The 13,276-nt window shown below is 45.1% G+C and overlaps 1 long non-coding RNA gene across 1 annotated transcript; it reads left to right on the plus strand.

Moving 5' to 3' along the window:
• The first annotated feature begins 314 nt into the window (after nucleotides 1–314).
• On the plus strand, nucleotides 315–4,771 carry LOC119866607. The gene is made up of 4 exons (XR_005380710.1): nucleotides 315–483; nucleotides 662–919; nucleotides 2,183–2,281; nucleotides 3,344–4,771. It is a non-coding gene; the product is annotated as an uncharacterized LOC119866607 (long non-coding RNA).
• Nucleotides 4,772–13,276: the final 8,505 nt, after the last annotated feature.

The raw sequence follows: 13,276 nt of genomic DNA on the forward strand, positions 1-13,276 counted from the left end.
CAAAGGGGGGAAATGACCACAAGTGTGTCTGAAGAGTCTCCTGCTATAAAACAACACAACCAAAAAAATAATAATAATAATAAAAAAATAAATAAATAACTCAACCCTGTATACACCGTGTTTTGTAGGGCACTAGTGGGCTCACAGAAAATAAAGGAAATTTCTACAGGAACACAAAAGAGAGCTGGGAAACTGGAGATGGGAGCTCTTGACACATGAAACACTGCCCACCTGGCTGCAGGTGCGCTCTGAGGCGGCTGGGGGCAGAGAGCCTGAGCATCCAAAGGCCTGCTACACACACTGTTCAGCGTAAGGGCATCACGTGCCCATGAGATGCCAGGCTCTGCGAGCAAGATAGACAAGATCCCTGCTGTCGCGGGCAGACGCCAGCTGGCAATCTTATCAGGGAGAGAGACAACAAACAAGGAACAGATAAATAATTTCAGATGGTGGCAATATGAGGAAATTAGAAAGCATATTGCGGTAAGGAATTACCGACCAGGTGGTGAGGAGTGTGAGTGGGTTACTTGAGCTGGGGTAGTCTGGGAAGCCCCCTCTGAAAAGCTGACGGTTCAGTTAAGAAGGGGAATCAGCCATGTAAATCTCCGGGGAGTGGGGGTAGGAGGCAGAACTTTCCTGATCTAGAAACCTCTCCTCCTAGTCTAGACACTGATCTGAAAGCTTCTGAGAGGAAACAAAGCCCAGGACTGGAATGTGTCTGCCTTCACTGTCAAGACTTTGGGGCCAGGGTGCCCAAAGAACCGCAAGTGTGAGAGGGGGGGTGCACACCACTCCTGGTGCTTCCCACCCAGACGCAGACAGGAGAGGAAGCACCTGCCCTGGTGTGGTTTGGCCAGAGAGCAGAGGGGCTGCTCGTAGTCACATGTACAACATGAACTCAGAGAAAGGCACGTACACCGTGAGTACTGCTTACCCGGGGTGGGAAGGGGGAGAAGAGACAACGAGAGGTGATTAAATCTGTACTGCTTCAGTGATGTGTTAATTTTATCACTTAAGAAGAGAAATTTAATTTTAAAAATATTGATTTTTATTGTCAATAAGTGCGAATTATCTTTTTTAAATATTTTATTTATTTTAGAGAGAGCATGAGCCAGCACACCGGCCAGGAGAAAGGCAGAGGGAGAAGCAGACTCCCCACTGAGCAGGGAGTGTAGTGGGGCTCCATCCCGGGACCCTGGGTTCATGAGCTGAGTCAAAGGCAGATGCTTCGTCAACTGAGCCACCCAGATGACCTTAAGTGCAAATTATTAATCAAAAAATGCAAATGAATATTTTCCAGACTCTCAAGGCCTCCAGGTCTAATAGTCTAAAGAGGATTGTTAACCTCCACACCCTACAGTCACCTCCCTCTTTTTATGGAAAAGAGCCACAGCCGTATTAGTAAACAGCAACGGGCCAGGGAAACTTCTGCACCTGGAGTGATTTCCAGTTGACAAAACAAACAACCAGTATCAGCCTGAGGACATTTGGGAACATGTGTAAGCCCTGCTCCTCCTATCATCTTCCAAGTGTCTCCTTCCATTTGCTTTTCTTTCATTTTGTTAATATTAAAGAGGACTTGTAAGTAAATTAAAAAGGTCAATGAATTAAATTTTTTTTTCTAATCCCTCTTACGTCCATAAGTGTCTTAATGTGTGGCACCTGGCTCAGCTGGTTAAGTATCTGCCTTGGGCTCAGGTCATAATCCCAGGGTCCTGGGATTGAGCCCCAAGTCAGGATCCCTGTCCAGCAGGGAGTCTGCTTCTCCTTCTCCCTCTGCCCCACTGGCTTGTGCTCTTACTCACACACACTCCCTCTCAAATACATAAATAAAAAAATCTTTTAAAAAGTGTCTTAATGTTATCACACCTTCCATATATTTGTCACCCCCAAACACGACTACATGCCCTCAATAATGCTTTAGACCAGTGCTTTTTGAATGTTAGTGTGCATTTAATCACCTGGGGATGGCTGCCTTCGGTTCAGGGTGTGTGTGATCCTGGGGTCCTGGGATGGAGTCCCATCGGGCTCCCCACGGAGAGCCTACTTTTCTCTCTGCCTGTGTCTCTGCCTCTTTCTCTGTCTCTCATGAATAAATAAATAAAATCTTTAAAAAAACCCTGCAGATTTTGATTCAGTAGATCTGGGAGGGAGCCTCTAATTGTCCATTTCTAATTCCCAGGTGATACCCATGCTGGTGATCGAAGATCTACACCTGTTGGACAGGTGGACTGGAGCTACAGAACAATTTAAATATATTTACTCACCTTGGAAGGCCAGAGTGAGTTTTTTTTTTTTCTTATTATTGAGATATAATTCATCTGCCACAAAATTCACTTTTATAGTATATGATTCAGTGTTTTTTATTATATTCACAAGAATGGTGCAATGTAACCATCACCACAATCAACTTCAGAACACTTTCATCACCTCGGGAAGAAAACCACAACCCATACCCATTAGCAGTCACTCTCCATTCTCCCCAGGCGCTGTGAAGAATTTAGGCTAAGGGTATAAATGCTGATTGCAACTTATTTTAGTTATGATGGGCAGGAACATCTTCTCTGAGAAGGTGACATTTGAGAAGAGACTTGAATCATGGGAAGTAATGAGTCACGCAAAGATACAGGGAAATCGTATTCTGCTCAGAGGCAATGGCAGAGAAAAGTCTTTGAGGACAAAATGAGTCTGGCACATTCGAAACATCAGGAAGGCACATGGAGCTGGAGTGTGGGACCCAAGGGAGAGAGTGCTGGAAAATGAGTTTGGCTCTGATTCTCATTATCGGTAATTGACCTACGTTGTTCTGTTTCTAGAAACAGTTAGGATTGGTGGTGACTTGAAGATGACCATGAATTCTCTGACATTCCTCCCTTTGAGAAGGCGGGTTTATGTCTCCTCCCCTTTAATGTGGGCCCCACGACGGTCTGACCAATAGAATACGGAAGAGACACTGTGCCAGTTTCTAGATCTAGGCCGTAAGAGATCATAAGCTTCTACATTCTGTTTAGTGGAACATTTACTCTTGGAACCAAGTCTATCGTCTAGACTGTGAGGAAGCTCCAGACACACGGAGAGGCCATGCATAGGGCACAGGTGAGCTGCCAGCCAAAGTCTGTGTCACCTGCCAGCCATGTGCATGAGCCTTTGGGACGTCCAACCCCACCGAACCTCACCTGGCTCTGGTTCTAGCTTCTGAGTGCAGTTACATGAGCGCCCTTCCTCAGCACAAAAACCACCTAGTGGAGCCCAGCCCACCCGCAGAATCACAAGAGAGATTTTTAAGTTACTGCACCAGTTTTTTTTGTTTTTGTTTTTTTTTTTTTTTATGATCGACCTAGAGAGAGAGAGAGGCAGAGACGTAGGAGGAGGGAGAAGCAGGCTCCAAGACGGGAGCCCGACGTGGGACTCGATCCCGGGACTGCCAGGCAGGCACTAAACCACTGAGCCACCCAGGGATCCCCTGCACAAGGTTTTGATCTGGAGATTTACTTCCTTCAACTTTGATCAATATTCTTACATGACTTCCTCGATAATTTCTTCCTTCCACTTTTTCGTTCCCTGTCTGCATCTTTGTTAATGAGATGTGGAACTTCATGAATTGATTCTCTAAGCCTGGGACATTTTCTTCTTCATATTTTAAATCTTTCTTTAATTCTATTTTTTCAGACATATTTTTGTTTACCCTCAGCCTTCTATTGCATTTTTTATTTCAGACTACGAGAGAGGTTCGGTTGTAGTTTGATCTTGCTTTTGTCTGCTCTGTGGGTGTCAGGAGAGGGTGGGACAAGGTGAAGAGACAGGCTCTGCTTAGAGCTATTATTAAATTTCAAATGCTCAACCCTAGTTCTGCTCCCCCCATTGTTCCTGGTGTGTCAGAGCCTCTCCTGGGTCTGCAGTGCAGACTGGGTTTTGTTCGGGCTGAAGCCCCACCTCCCCCTCTTACCCCAGCTCTGGGCTGAGCCTCCTGTGTCCTGATTCTTCTATGACCAGACCTCTATCCATTTTCCGGTGTCCACAAACACAGATCAGTCTCTTGACTGATGTGCCATCCCAGTTTGCTTCATTAGGGTCCCAACAAACTTAAAAAGAAAAAATTCCTTTGCTGTCAGGTCAATGAATTCTTGAAGGAGAGAAGCTCTGTCTGCTTCATTAATGAGAATTTCTTTTTGTTTGTTTGTTTTTTTTTTTTTGAGAATTTCTTTTTCACCACATAGGGAGATAGTGGGCCATAAACATCCTTTTATTTGTACAAATCCACCTGTTTGCTGTCATAACGTTACTTTGAATTATTTTCTGCTCAGAATTTAAAAATAAGCTCTAAGCATTGCCTGCGAAATGTTTTGTTTTTCTCACGTTCTCTGCCATATGCCCTTCATTTCCAGCAAGGCCGCATTTATGTGAATTTAAATCGACCCAATAAGGAATGTGGCATAAAAATATTAATGAAACCTCACTTTATGAGCAAATCTGAAACATTCAAATGTCGCCAAATTGAAGCAATTTTTTTTTTGCTTTTGATAATGAATTAGTGTTTGGGTGGAGAAGCCTTCCAAGGCTCATTGGTCAAGTGAATGATTAAAGGTGCGCAGACAGTCTTGCCACACGGTGGCGCCACTTCAGGAGGTTTCTCCTGGGACAGTAGGAGTCTCCATGTTCATGGGCACTGGGACTTGGACTTGTGATTTTAGTGTAATTAAAAAAAAAACAAAAAACTTTCTTACATCTCAAGTAACTTTTAACTAAGCATTATGCATTAGTACTAATTCAAGCACAGAAAAATGCTCCTGGTTGAATGAAGTGGGAAGCCAATAAAGATGGGGAAAAAGCCTTGAACACAGGCCCCTGGGACATGCCACAAGGTCACTTACAGGAAGGTGCCCCGCACACGGTGCGAGGTGATGCTGGCGGGGTAAAACCTGGAGCAAAGGAGAAAATCAGCCACCGTGATCATAGATACAGGCTCTCTGGAAGTATCACCTTTACTTTTATGCTTGTGCTCATGGGAACATTTGGCGTCCATGATCTGAGTGTTGAATTTACACAAGAACTTCAGAAAAAAGTCTTGCAAAATGTGATCACTGTGAACAATTCTATTCCTGAATAAAGGCTTTCTGTTAGCAGAGAGCTATTACCTACATCGTCTTGTTTAGGCCTCGCAGGGCCTATGAAAAAGGTGGGCGGTGGGGCTGTTTTAAACACGATGAAGCACTTGGGTACCTGCCCCAAGTCATGGCTACAGGGGAGATGAATCAGGACCTGGCATCCAGCCTTTGGACTCCTTATTTGGAACTGACAGATGGGTCCTTTGTATGACAGGCTCCTTACAACCCAAAGACGTGAGATATGCCATGGTCAACTAAATTCAGTGCCCTGAACAGCAATTTTGAAAATTAAATATTTCTAATGGAACTTAGATTACTTTTGAAATTTTCTTTGAAAAATTACTACTCACATGAAATAAAATTCCTAGAATAGAAGAAAAAATAAAACGTGGGGAGACAGTCCTCCTCTTTCCCTGTCCCCCGGTCTCCACCCCTTGCTGTCGCTAGCTGCTGGCATGAATTTCCAGAAAGTCATTATTTTATATATTATAAACTATTGTAGGGCACCTGGGTGGCTCAGTCTGTTAACTGTCTGACTCTTGATTTTGGCTCAGGTCATGATCTCAGGGTTGCGAGATTGGGCCCTGTGTCAGGCTCTGTGCTGGGTATGGAGTCTGCTTAAGATTCTCTCTCTCCCTCTCCCTCTGCCCCTCCCCTCTCTAATATATATATATATATATATTATATATATATATATATGCAGTGCAGTATGATTTTTTTCAGAGCATAGAATTAATATACTGCACATAAAGTATGCATATATAAATTTATACCCTTTTTTACCCAAATGATAACATATTCTATATACTGTTACGTACCTTAATTTTTTTCCCCACTCACCTAGGTGTCTTGGAGAGTTTTCATTGTTGGTACAAGGAGCTCTGTTCTTTCTAATGGTTGTTTTGTTCTCCATTGCATGGTTGCACATTTGATTCATTCAGTGCTGATGGAATTTTAGGTAGTTTTGCCATCTAGAAATGGTCTCAGAGTAACTGCTCGTTTTCTGAAAGGACAACTTGATTTTATGAGGTCGGTAGAAGCTGACAATGACCTTTCCTGTTTACCGGAAGCACTTCTAGTTTTATAGTGTTTTGTTCTGTTTTTAAGGCTGCTTTGTTTTGAAAAGTGGCTGGTCCTAGTCAAATAGTCAAATATAGAACTGCCCCCAAGTAAATTAAAGTGCAGCTCCAGGCAGTTGAGACTGGATCCTGATCCCAGAAGACTTGGAGAAAAACAGAGAGCTGCAGAATCTGGGTACCTGCAAGCTCCCTGGCCTCTGTTATCCTCCCTAAGGGCTGCAGAGCCTTCTGGAAAGCTGCCGCCTAGCCTGGGTCAGATTGCTTACACGCCGCTGCTTCCCAGGCCAGCGTTCCCAACCTTAAGCCAGTGCACATTTATAGAACACTTCCATGTGATCCTGGCGGAAGGCAGACCACGGGCGGAGGGCAGTGCTGAGAAGTCCTAACATCAGGAAGAGAGGGCCTTTTCTCAGCTCTCCTCATGCTAAGAGGATCCTGGGTAAGTAAGTTTCAGAATGATGGCTTTCTTCCTTTGAACAACGTGTGCCTTTCAACTGGTTTGGCTACTGAGATTAGAGGGGATAAATGCATTTCTTGCTTTTCTTTCCTTATAAAGGGAAATTAAAGGCACATCTGTGCTGCTTATTTCCAAACTCCCCCACCCCCTTGTCTCCTGAGCCGCATGAACTGTATTTTTTTCTTTCCAATAAGTTACTTTTGGTAGGATAAGTCCCCATTGATCTAGACCCTGGTCCCGTCATTCGTAAAATAAGGGTTTTTGACTGGATGAAATTTCATTCTTCTGGCCTCTGTTATGATTCTGCCTATTGCAAATGGGATTTTCAAGTATTTATGGTTCTGTGGAATGATGATTTAATAGACCCCCTGAGGCCCTAATACAGTGAGACTTTATGGGAAAAAGTTATTTTAAAACTCCTAATGGTGTTGACTTTGACATATTTGCCGTGTTTCTCTAGACTCACTCAAGTACCTTTTCAGACCATTTCTGAAGTTGTGGCTGCCAGCTCGAGTTGCCACGTGATTTCAACAGAAACAGTGTTTTTGAGTCTGACGTGGTGTCAGTTATAACTGAATCTTCAGGCCACACCGAAGTAAGGCAGAGTGCTAAGCCTCATTCAAAAATCTTATGGTTTAGTAAAACACAGTGCAGTGTGTGTGTGCGTGTGGGTCCTATTTCATAGTATGTTCCATTAAACAGAAATGCACAGACTGCCATTCCTTATCCCACTCATACCACGTACACTCTAACTATGTAATGTCTGCATATGTGTGTGCATAGGTGGCAAGTCTCCTCCAGCTTTAGCTGCTGCTTCCAAATTGGCACATTGTCCTTCCTAGAATACCTGTTGGCTACTTTGGGATTGTCCTACTCTCAGGTCCAACCGGTAGGGTCCTGTTTCCCTCCACGTCCTCCTGCACAGACACCAATACCAGGTGGGTCTTGTGGCTGTTGGTGGTTGACTTCTGGAAAAGTCTTATTGTCCAGTTTTGTTTTAAAAGTCCATTTGATTTTCCTATCTTGTTGCTCTGTTTATATGGGGAGATTTGGGAAGATCTCAGAACTCTGCTGCTGCCATGTTCCCAGAATGCCCCTTGTCAGGGTTGTCATCGCCGTATCAGGAGACCGCCTCGCTTCTGCAGTAACCCTAATGGGTAGTAATATGGTCTGGCCCAGAAGCAAAGGGAACGGGGAGGAAGAATCCAGAGGTTTCCGTGAATGTGCATTGGAGAGACAAGAGGAATGAAACAGAGGGAAAATTAAAACACAATCATTCATCCTTTCACTTCTTTTAGCAAACACTCAAGTGGCTCCACGTATTGGGTTCTGGGAATGATGGTATCATCATAAGCCACTGTCACATAAGCCCAAACCCTGCAGAGCACCTGGGCTGGAGGGAGGCAGATACCAAGCAGCAATCACTGCAAGGTGCAGAATTACCATTAGGGTCCCAGGGGATGTGATTGAAAGAACACAGTCCTATCAGTGGAAATGGGAAAGTCAAAGGGGCTTTAGGTTGAAGAAGAAAGATACGAATTCACATTTCAAGAGGCTATTTGTGAATCATCTAAGTAGAAATCTCTGCCAGAATTAAAACCACAGTGGGTGCAGAAGGAAGCGAGGAACAGTGGTCTAGATTTTGTGCCTTCTGCCTGGACTCAGCAGAGGAAGTTAAGGGAACTAGTGGAATCTTCTGAGGAGACCAGGCTGGAAGACCAAAGCCTGGATCTTATTGAATGGCTCCCCTGAGAGGGTGCAGTGAGCAACCGGGAAAGGTGGAGGAGAGCCGGATTTTGTAGCACTTATGTAAGCAGACAGAAGTTCAGAGAAAGTGGGGGTGACAATGTCAGATGCTGTGGAGATGCTGAAGGAGGATGAGGACGGAGCAAAGGCCAGAGTCTGTGGATCCTGGGCCACTTCTGAGTGTGGTCACCATCAGGGAACATTGGTTGAAAGAAATAGAAACTCTGAGTTGAGAAGACCTAGCTCTGGGCTGTAGCAACTCCTTGCATCCTGGCTTCTTAGCTAGCACCTGCTTCCTTCTACTGAGGGTGGGCTGATATCTACTGGGTTCCTAACCTTGTTCCTCCCTCAGGCCATCACGTACAGTCTCCGGGTGTCTCTGGTACTGATTCCAGCCTCCATTCCTCATTGCCTTGTGATTTATGCCCCTATCCCCATTGATTGACTTCCACGGCCTTAATTATATATCAAGAGAGAAGTTCTGATTGGCTCAGCTTAGGCCCATTAGCAGCTTCGAGGAGGCGGATTGGTGCCATAGACAGGACGCTGCATCAGGGGTGGGTGGGGAATGAGCCATTTTCATGGCAGGCCCTCAAGAATTGCCTACTTAAGTGTGATTTTATGGGAGTAAAGTAGTAAAGCTGGTTGCAATGATGGGTGCTGCTAACTGCATGCAAGGATGTGTACAGAATGGGCCAGGGGCATGGGGGGCATAAAGGACAACACTGGGGGGCCAGGACAAATGTAATTCAGCAGACTGTGGAGTACTGGCCTGTAGACAACCAATCTCACTATGATGCTGACCGTGCTCCGTATCTCTGATTCCCGAGGAGATGAGAAGCCTGGGTGAGATAGTCCATCCTGGCATGGGAGGTCCTATCCCAACTCAGAAGGCAGGGCAGGGGACCGAGATCCAGGTGGTGAGACAAGGGAGCAGCCCACCGTGCCTAAGAAATGAATACAGGAAGGCCAGTCTTTGTGGGCTCATCTGAACTGTTTGAGAGTCACTGGACAGTCCACAATCCCTGTCCCCAGTCCTTAAGTCGGCTGTGTATAGAAGGGGTAGATACCGATGTGTTTGTATAATCCTAGCCTGCTGTGGCAAGCCTGTGCGTGTGTTGCAATCTCGGGCAATGGTTGTGTATGGCAGGAGCAACTCAAGATCGCTGCCACCTTGCCAACGTTTCATAAATGTTGTTAATGAGGGTGTTTAAAATTGACACGGTGGAGAGAGTCGCTGGGACGAGTGAGTGCTCCGAGTTTGTGACCTAAAAAGGGGAAATTCTGCTCCGCACTCAAGTCAGGGACCAGCCCTTGCAGAGCCCCGTGCCAGAATTGGTGCCAAAGAATTATAAAGAGATTAAACCCAGCGACACAGGCTGATGTTGTTCTAGCAAAGAGGGCTAACTTTCTGTAGTCAAGCTGTTCATGTCGGTTCAGGAATGACTAAAATTGGTTGTGTTTCAGTATTCTGGGGCTCCGAAGAAATTGCCAGCATTTACCAAAGGGCTGCCTCTCCTCAGAGTAGTTGCCTTTATTAATGCTTATCAGATCCTGACTTGCAAGGCTTAGACCATGAATGATTGTTTCTTTCTGGTTGTGCTCATTCGGTGTGAAGGGACAGTACAGAGTATGATGAGGGTACAGCCGGAGTAATTCTTTTTTAAAAGATTTTATTTATTTATTTGAGAGAGAGCGTGAACAGGGGAGGTGGCCGGCAGAGGAGAGGGAGAGGCAGACTCCCCGAGGAGCAGGGAGCCAGACTCAGGGACAGGCCCCAGACCCGAGATCATGACCTGAGCCAAAAGCAGACGTTCAACCACAGAGCCACCCGGGCACCCTGGGAATGATCATTTTTAAGTGGGGCCAAGTTTTTCATTTTTAGGGGACATAATTTTGTTGGTCAGTCTGGGAGCTTAAAAAGCATGGCTTTGTATTCACTTCTGGTCATTCAAAAGCCCACTCCTGTGAATCTGTTTCTGCCGAAATGGATAATGAGGCTCAAGTTAGGATCTGACAAAGTGATTTTGCGTCTCATGTTTCATAGCAAACAGATGAGACAACCAACCCTTGAGTCCTGGTTGGTCACAAGATCATCCTGTCATGTGTTCCAGTTCTTTGAAGAACATTTGGTGATGTTATTGTTTGCATCACCTGGTGGAAGTTTCGCTATTTGGCATTTCTCGGATTTGCTTCCCTGGTCCCCAACACCAGCCTGCTCTACTGCCCTGGGACTGCCAATGCCAATGCTTTTGCAAATGCCTCTCCCTAATTGAGCATAAACAAGGAGATTCAGGTTGTCTTGTCTTGGTTAACAGGTGTGGGGGGAATGACCCAACCACAGATGCCCCCCCTTGTAGAAGCAAATAGAGAAGGAGCCATGTCCATGGGCAGTCACTCATTAGTACCAGAACTTCTTATCAGATGGGCAGATCCTACTGGTAGGGAATTCAGGAAGCTGTCCTTTGGGGGGGGTGTTCACACATGGCAAGATTAGTCCTCAGGCCCATGTTCCAGAAGCCAGGTAGTGGTCAGAAACGTAGTCCTAGGAACCCAGGCAATGGGGATGAGAGAGGGGGGCTAAGCTGAGGCTTGGGAAGCAGTGCTTGGGCTCAGTCCACTGAAGGCATCGGGTTCCACATCTGAAGTCCAACCAGAAAACTTAATCATTCTGACGATAGTTTTAGATCAATGAAGTCTCCATTGGATAGCTTTCTTCTGTCCTCTCCGCCAGTTTTCTATAGAAGCAGGTCTGTCTGTGCTTTCCCCAGAGATTCATGGAGCACCGAGGTGGGCGCAGGAGAATTCCCCTCGGGGATTGTCTGACTTTCCTCTTGTTGTTCACAGTTATTTTGAAGAGTGCTTCATTGTCTCTGTTTTCTTCCCATCTTCAAGCTATCCTGAGGGTCCAGCAGTTGTACACATCTACTTTCTCTTTCTCATTATTTTATATCTTTTGTGGTGGAAGTACTGGGATATGGGTCACTACACCAAAAGTTAATTAAAAAAAAAAAAACAGGAAAATTTGATTAAGATGGGTTTTATTGTTGTTGTTATTCTTGTTGGGAAGAACTATAGACTGAGCAAATGGGACTTAACAGTCTTGTTTATAAGGACTTTTTAAATTATATGGTTGTTATTATTATCCTTAACTTTTTAAAGATAAGTTTACAATAAAATTGCCCAAAGAACAAAAGTCTTAAAAAGCTATTTTCTATTTTACATAATAAAATTGCCTGATGTCAGCTGAAACTCTCTAAGGCCTAATAATTGCATTTGTCTTATGTCATATAAAAGGCATAAATACCTTTAATTTCCTAGTGCAGCTCTAGCATATGGCTCATCAGTATAATATTTTGGCTCCAATATAACTGGCACTGATATTGCATCCACACTCAAGATTTCTGCTGGGTCTGCCTTCCCACCCCTCATCCCATTTCCTTCCGCCCTCCCCTTGGCCTGTAGGTCCCAATTATGTTCATACTGTATCTGATTTCTAAAAATGACAGCACAGTTTAGCTTTTGGATTCAAGTGATGTCTGAATGTTTGTGGGTTTCAACAGCTTGTTTTCATAAGAAATATGGTTTTGCTAATATCCAATCTGCAAAGGACTATATGAAAATTGTGGGTAAGGAGAATCTTATATTTGAATGTGTCATCAAATATCTGTCTGAGCAGGAGGAAAAGAGACCCCTTACTGCAAACCAATATGGGGCTTCATGTTTCCATTTTGGGCTGAGAGACTATGTACTGTTTATAATGTGGGATGCTCAGAGCATCTGGCATGGACCAAGATGACACTAAGGGACCACCAGTCAAGGGACCATGCTGGTAAATTGTTATTTTATCACAGGAGAGTGATAGGATCCATCCCATCGATCCTCCATCATGTGACATCCTTTGTGCTCCAATGCACAGATCTGCAGGATGGCCAGCCAGAGCTGGGTGTAGGCTGGTATAAAGGAAAATTATGGTCCCTCCAGGGGAAATCTTAACAGTTAGCTTTTGCCATGTAACAAAACCACCCCAAAACTTGGGGATTTAAAACAATAACCATTCATTTAGTCTCTGATCCTGTGGATGGGTGTTTAGGATGGGCTCAGCTGCTCCTCTGGGTTTTTCTTTTGGTTGCAGCTGGGATCCTTTGGGTGTCCATGGCCTGCTGTGGGCTGGCTAGCTCTCAGCAGCTCCTCCTCAGCCATGATGCTGAGAGTGTACATATTCAATGTAGTCCCAGAAGGAGGCAAATTTTAGTTGTCCTTTGAGTAAGGACCATAGGGTCAGCCTGTTGGTCCTCAGGTCTCCCCACTCATTGTGCAGCCTATGCCTGGTAGTGTCCTTATTGTCCAGAGCCCTGTGATGAACTCTCATGTTATCATGGGTGGGAACTAAATTAAGGAGCAAAAGAAAGAATGCTCCAGTGATTCAGTATAACTCTCTCCGGAGGAGATGCCTCGAGATAGAGAATTTCCCATCATGGAGGTATTCAAGCAGACCCAGAGATTCCATGATTATTCCCAGGTTCTGGCTTAGATGTACAAAACTTCAAATGCATCATAACCAGTGCCTGGCCTCTGGCCCCCAAAGAACCAGATTCCAGATGATGAACTAGACCCTTCAAGATCTGTATCAAACATCCTAGGATGTGATTGCCTATGGAGACCCTAGGTCTCTCCATCTAAAGGCAGCACAGGGCGACAAAGCTCTCCTGAGACAAGAAGCCTCTGTGCTTCTGGAGATGTCCTCCATCCCTGCTTTTGCAAAAGCTCTGCCACCGCCTCCAGCCACACTGTGTCCTTGCTCACCCAGCCCTCCGCTTGCCCTCCACCCTGACAGTCCCTACCCCTATGTCTGATCCTGCCAACCTGATTGTGCCCCCAAGTCCATC

Source organism: Canis lupus, chromosome 28 (genome assembly GCF_011100685.1).
Source record: "Canis lupus familiaris isolate Mischka breed German Shepherd chromosome 28, alternate assembly UU_Cfam_GSD_1.0, whole genome shotgun sequence".
Lineage (NCBI taxonomy): Eukaryota > Metazoa > Chordata > Mammalia > Carnivora > Canidae > Canis > Canis lupus.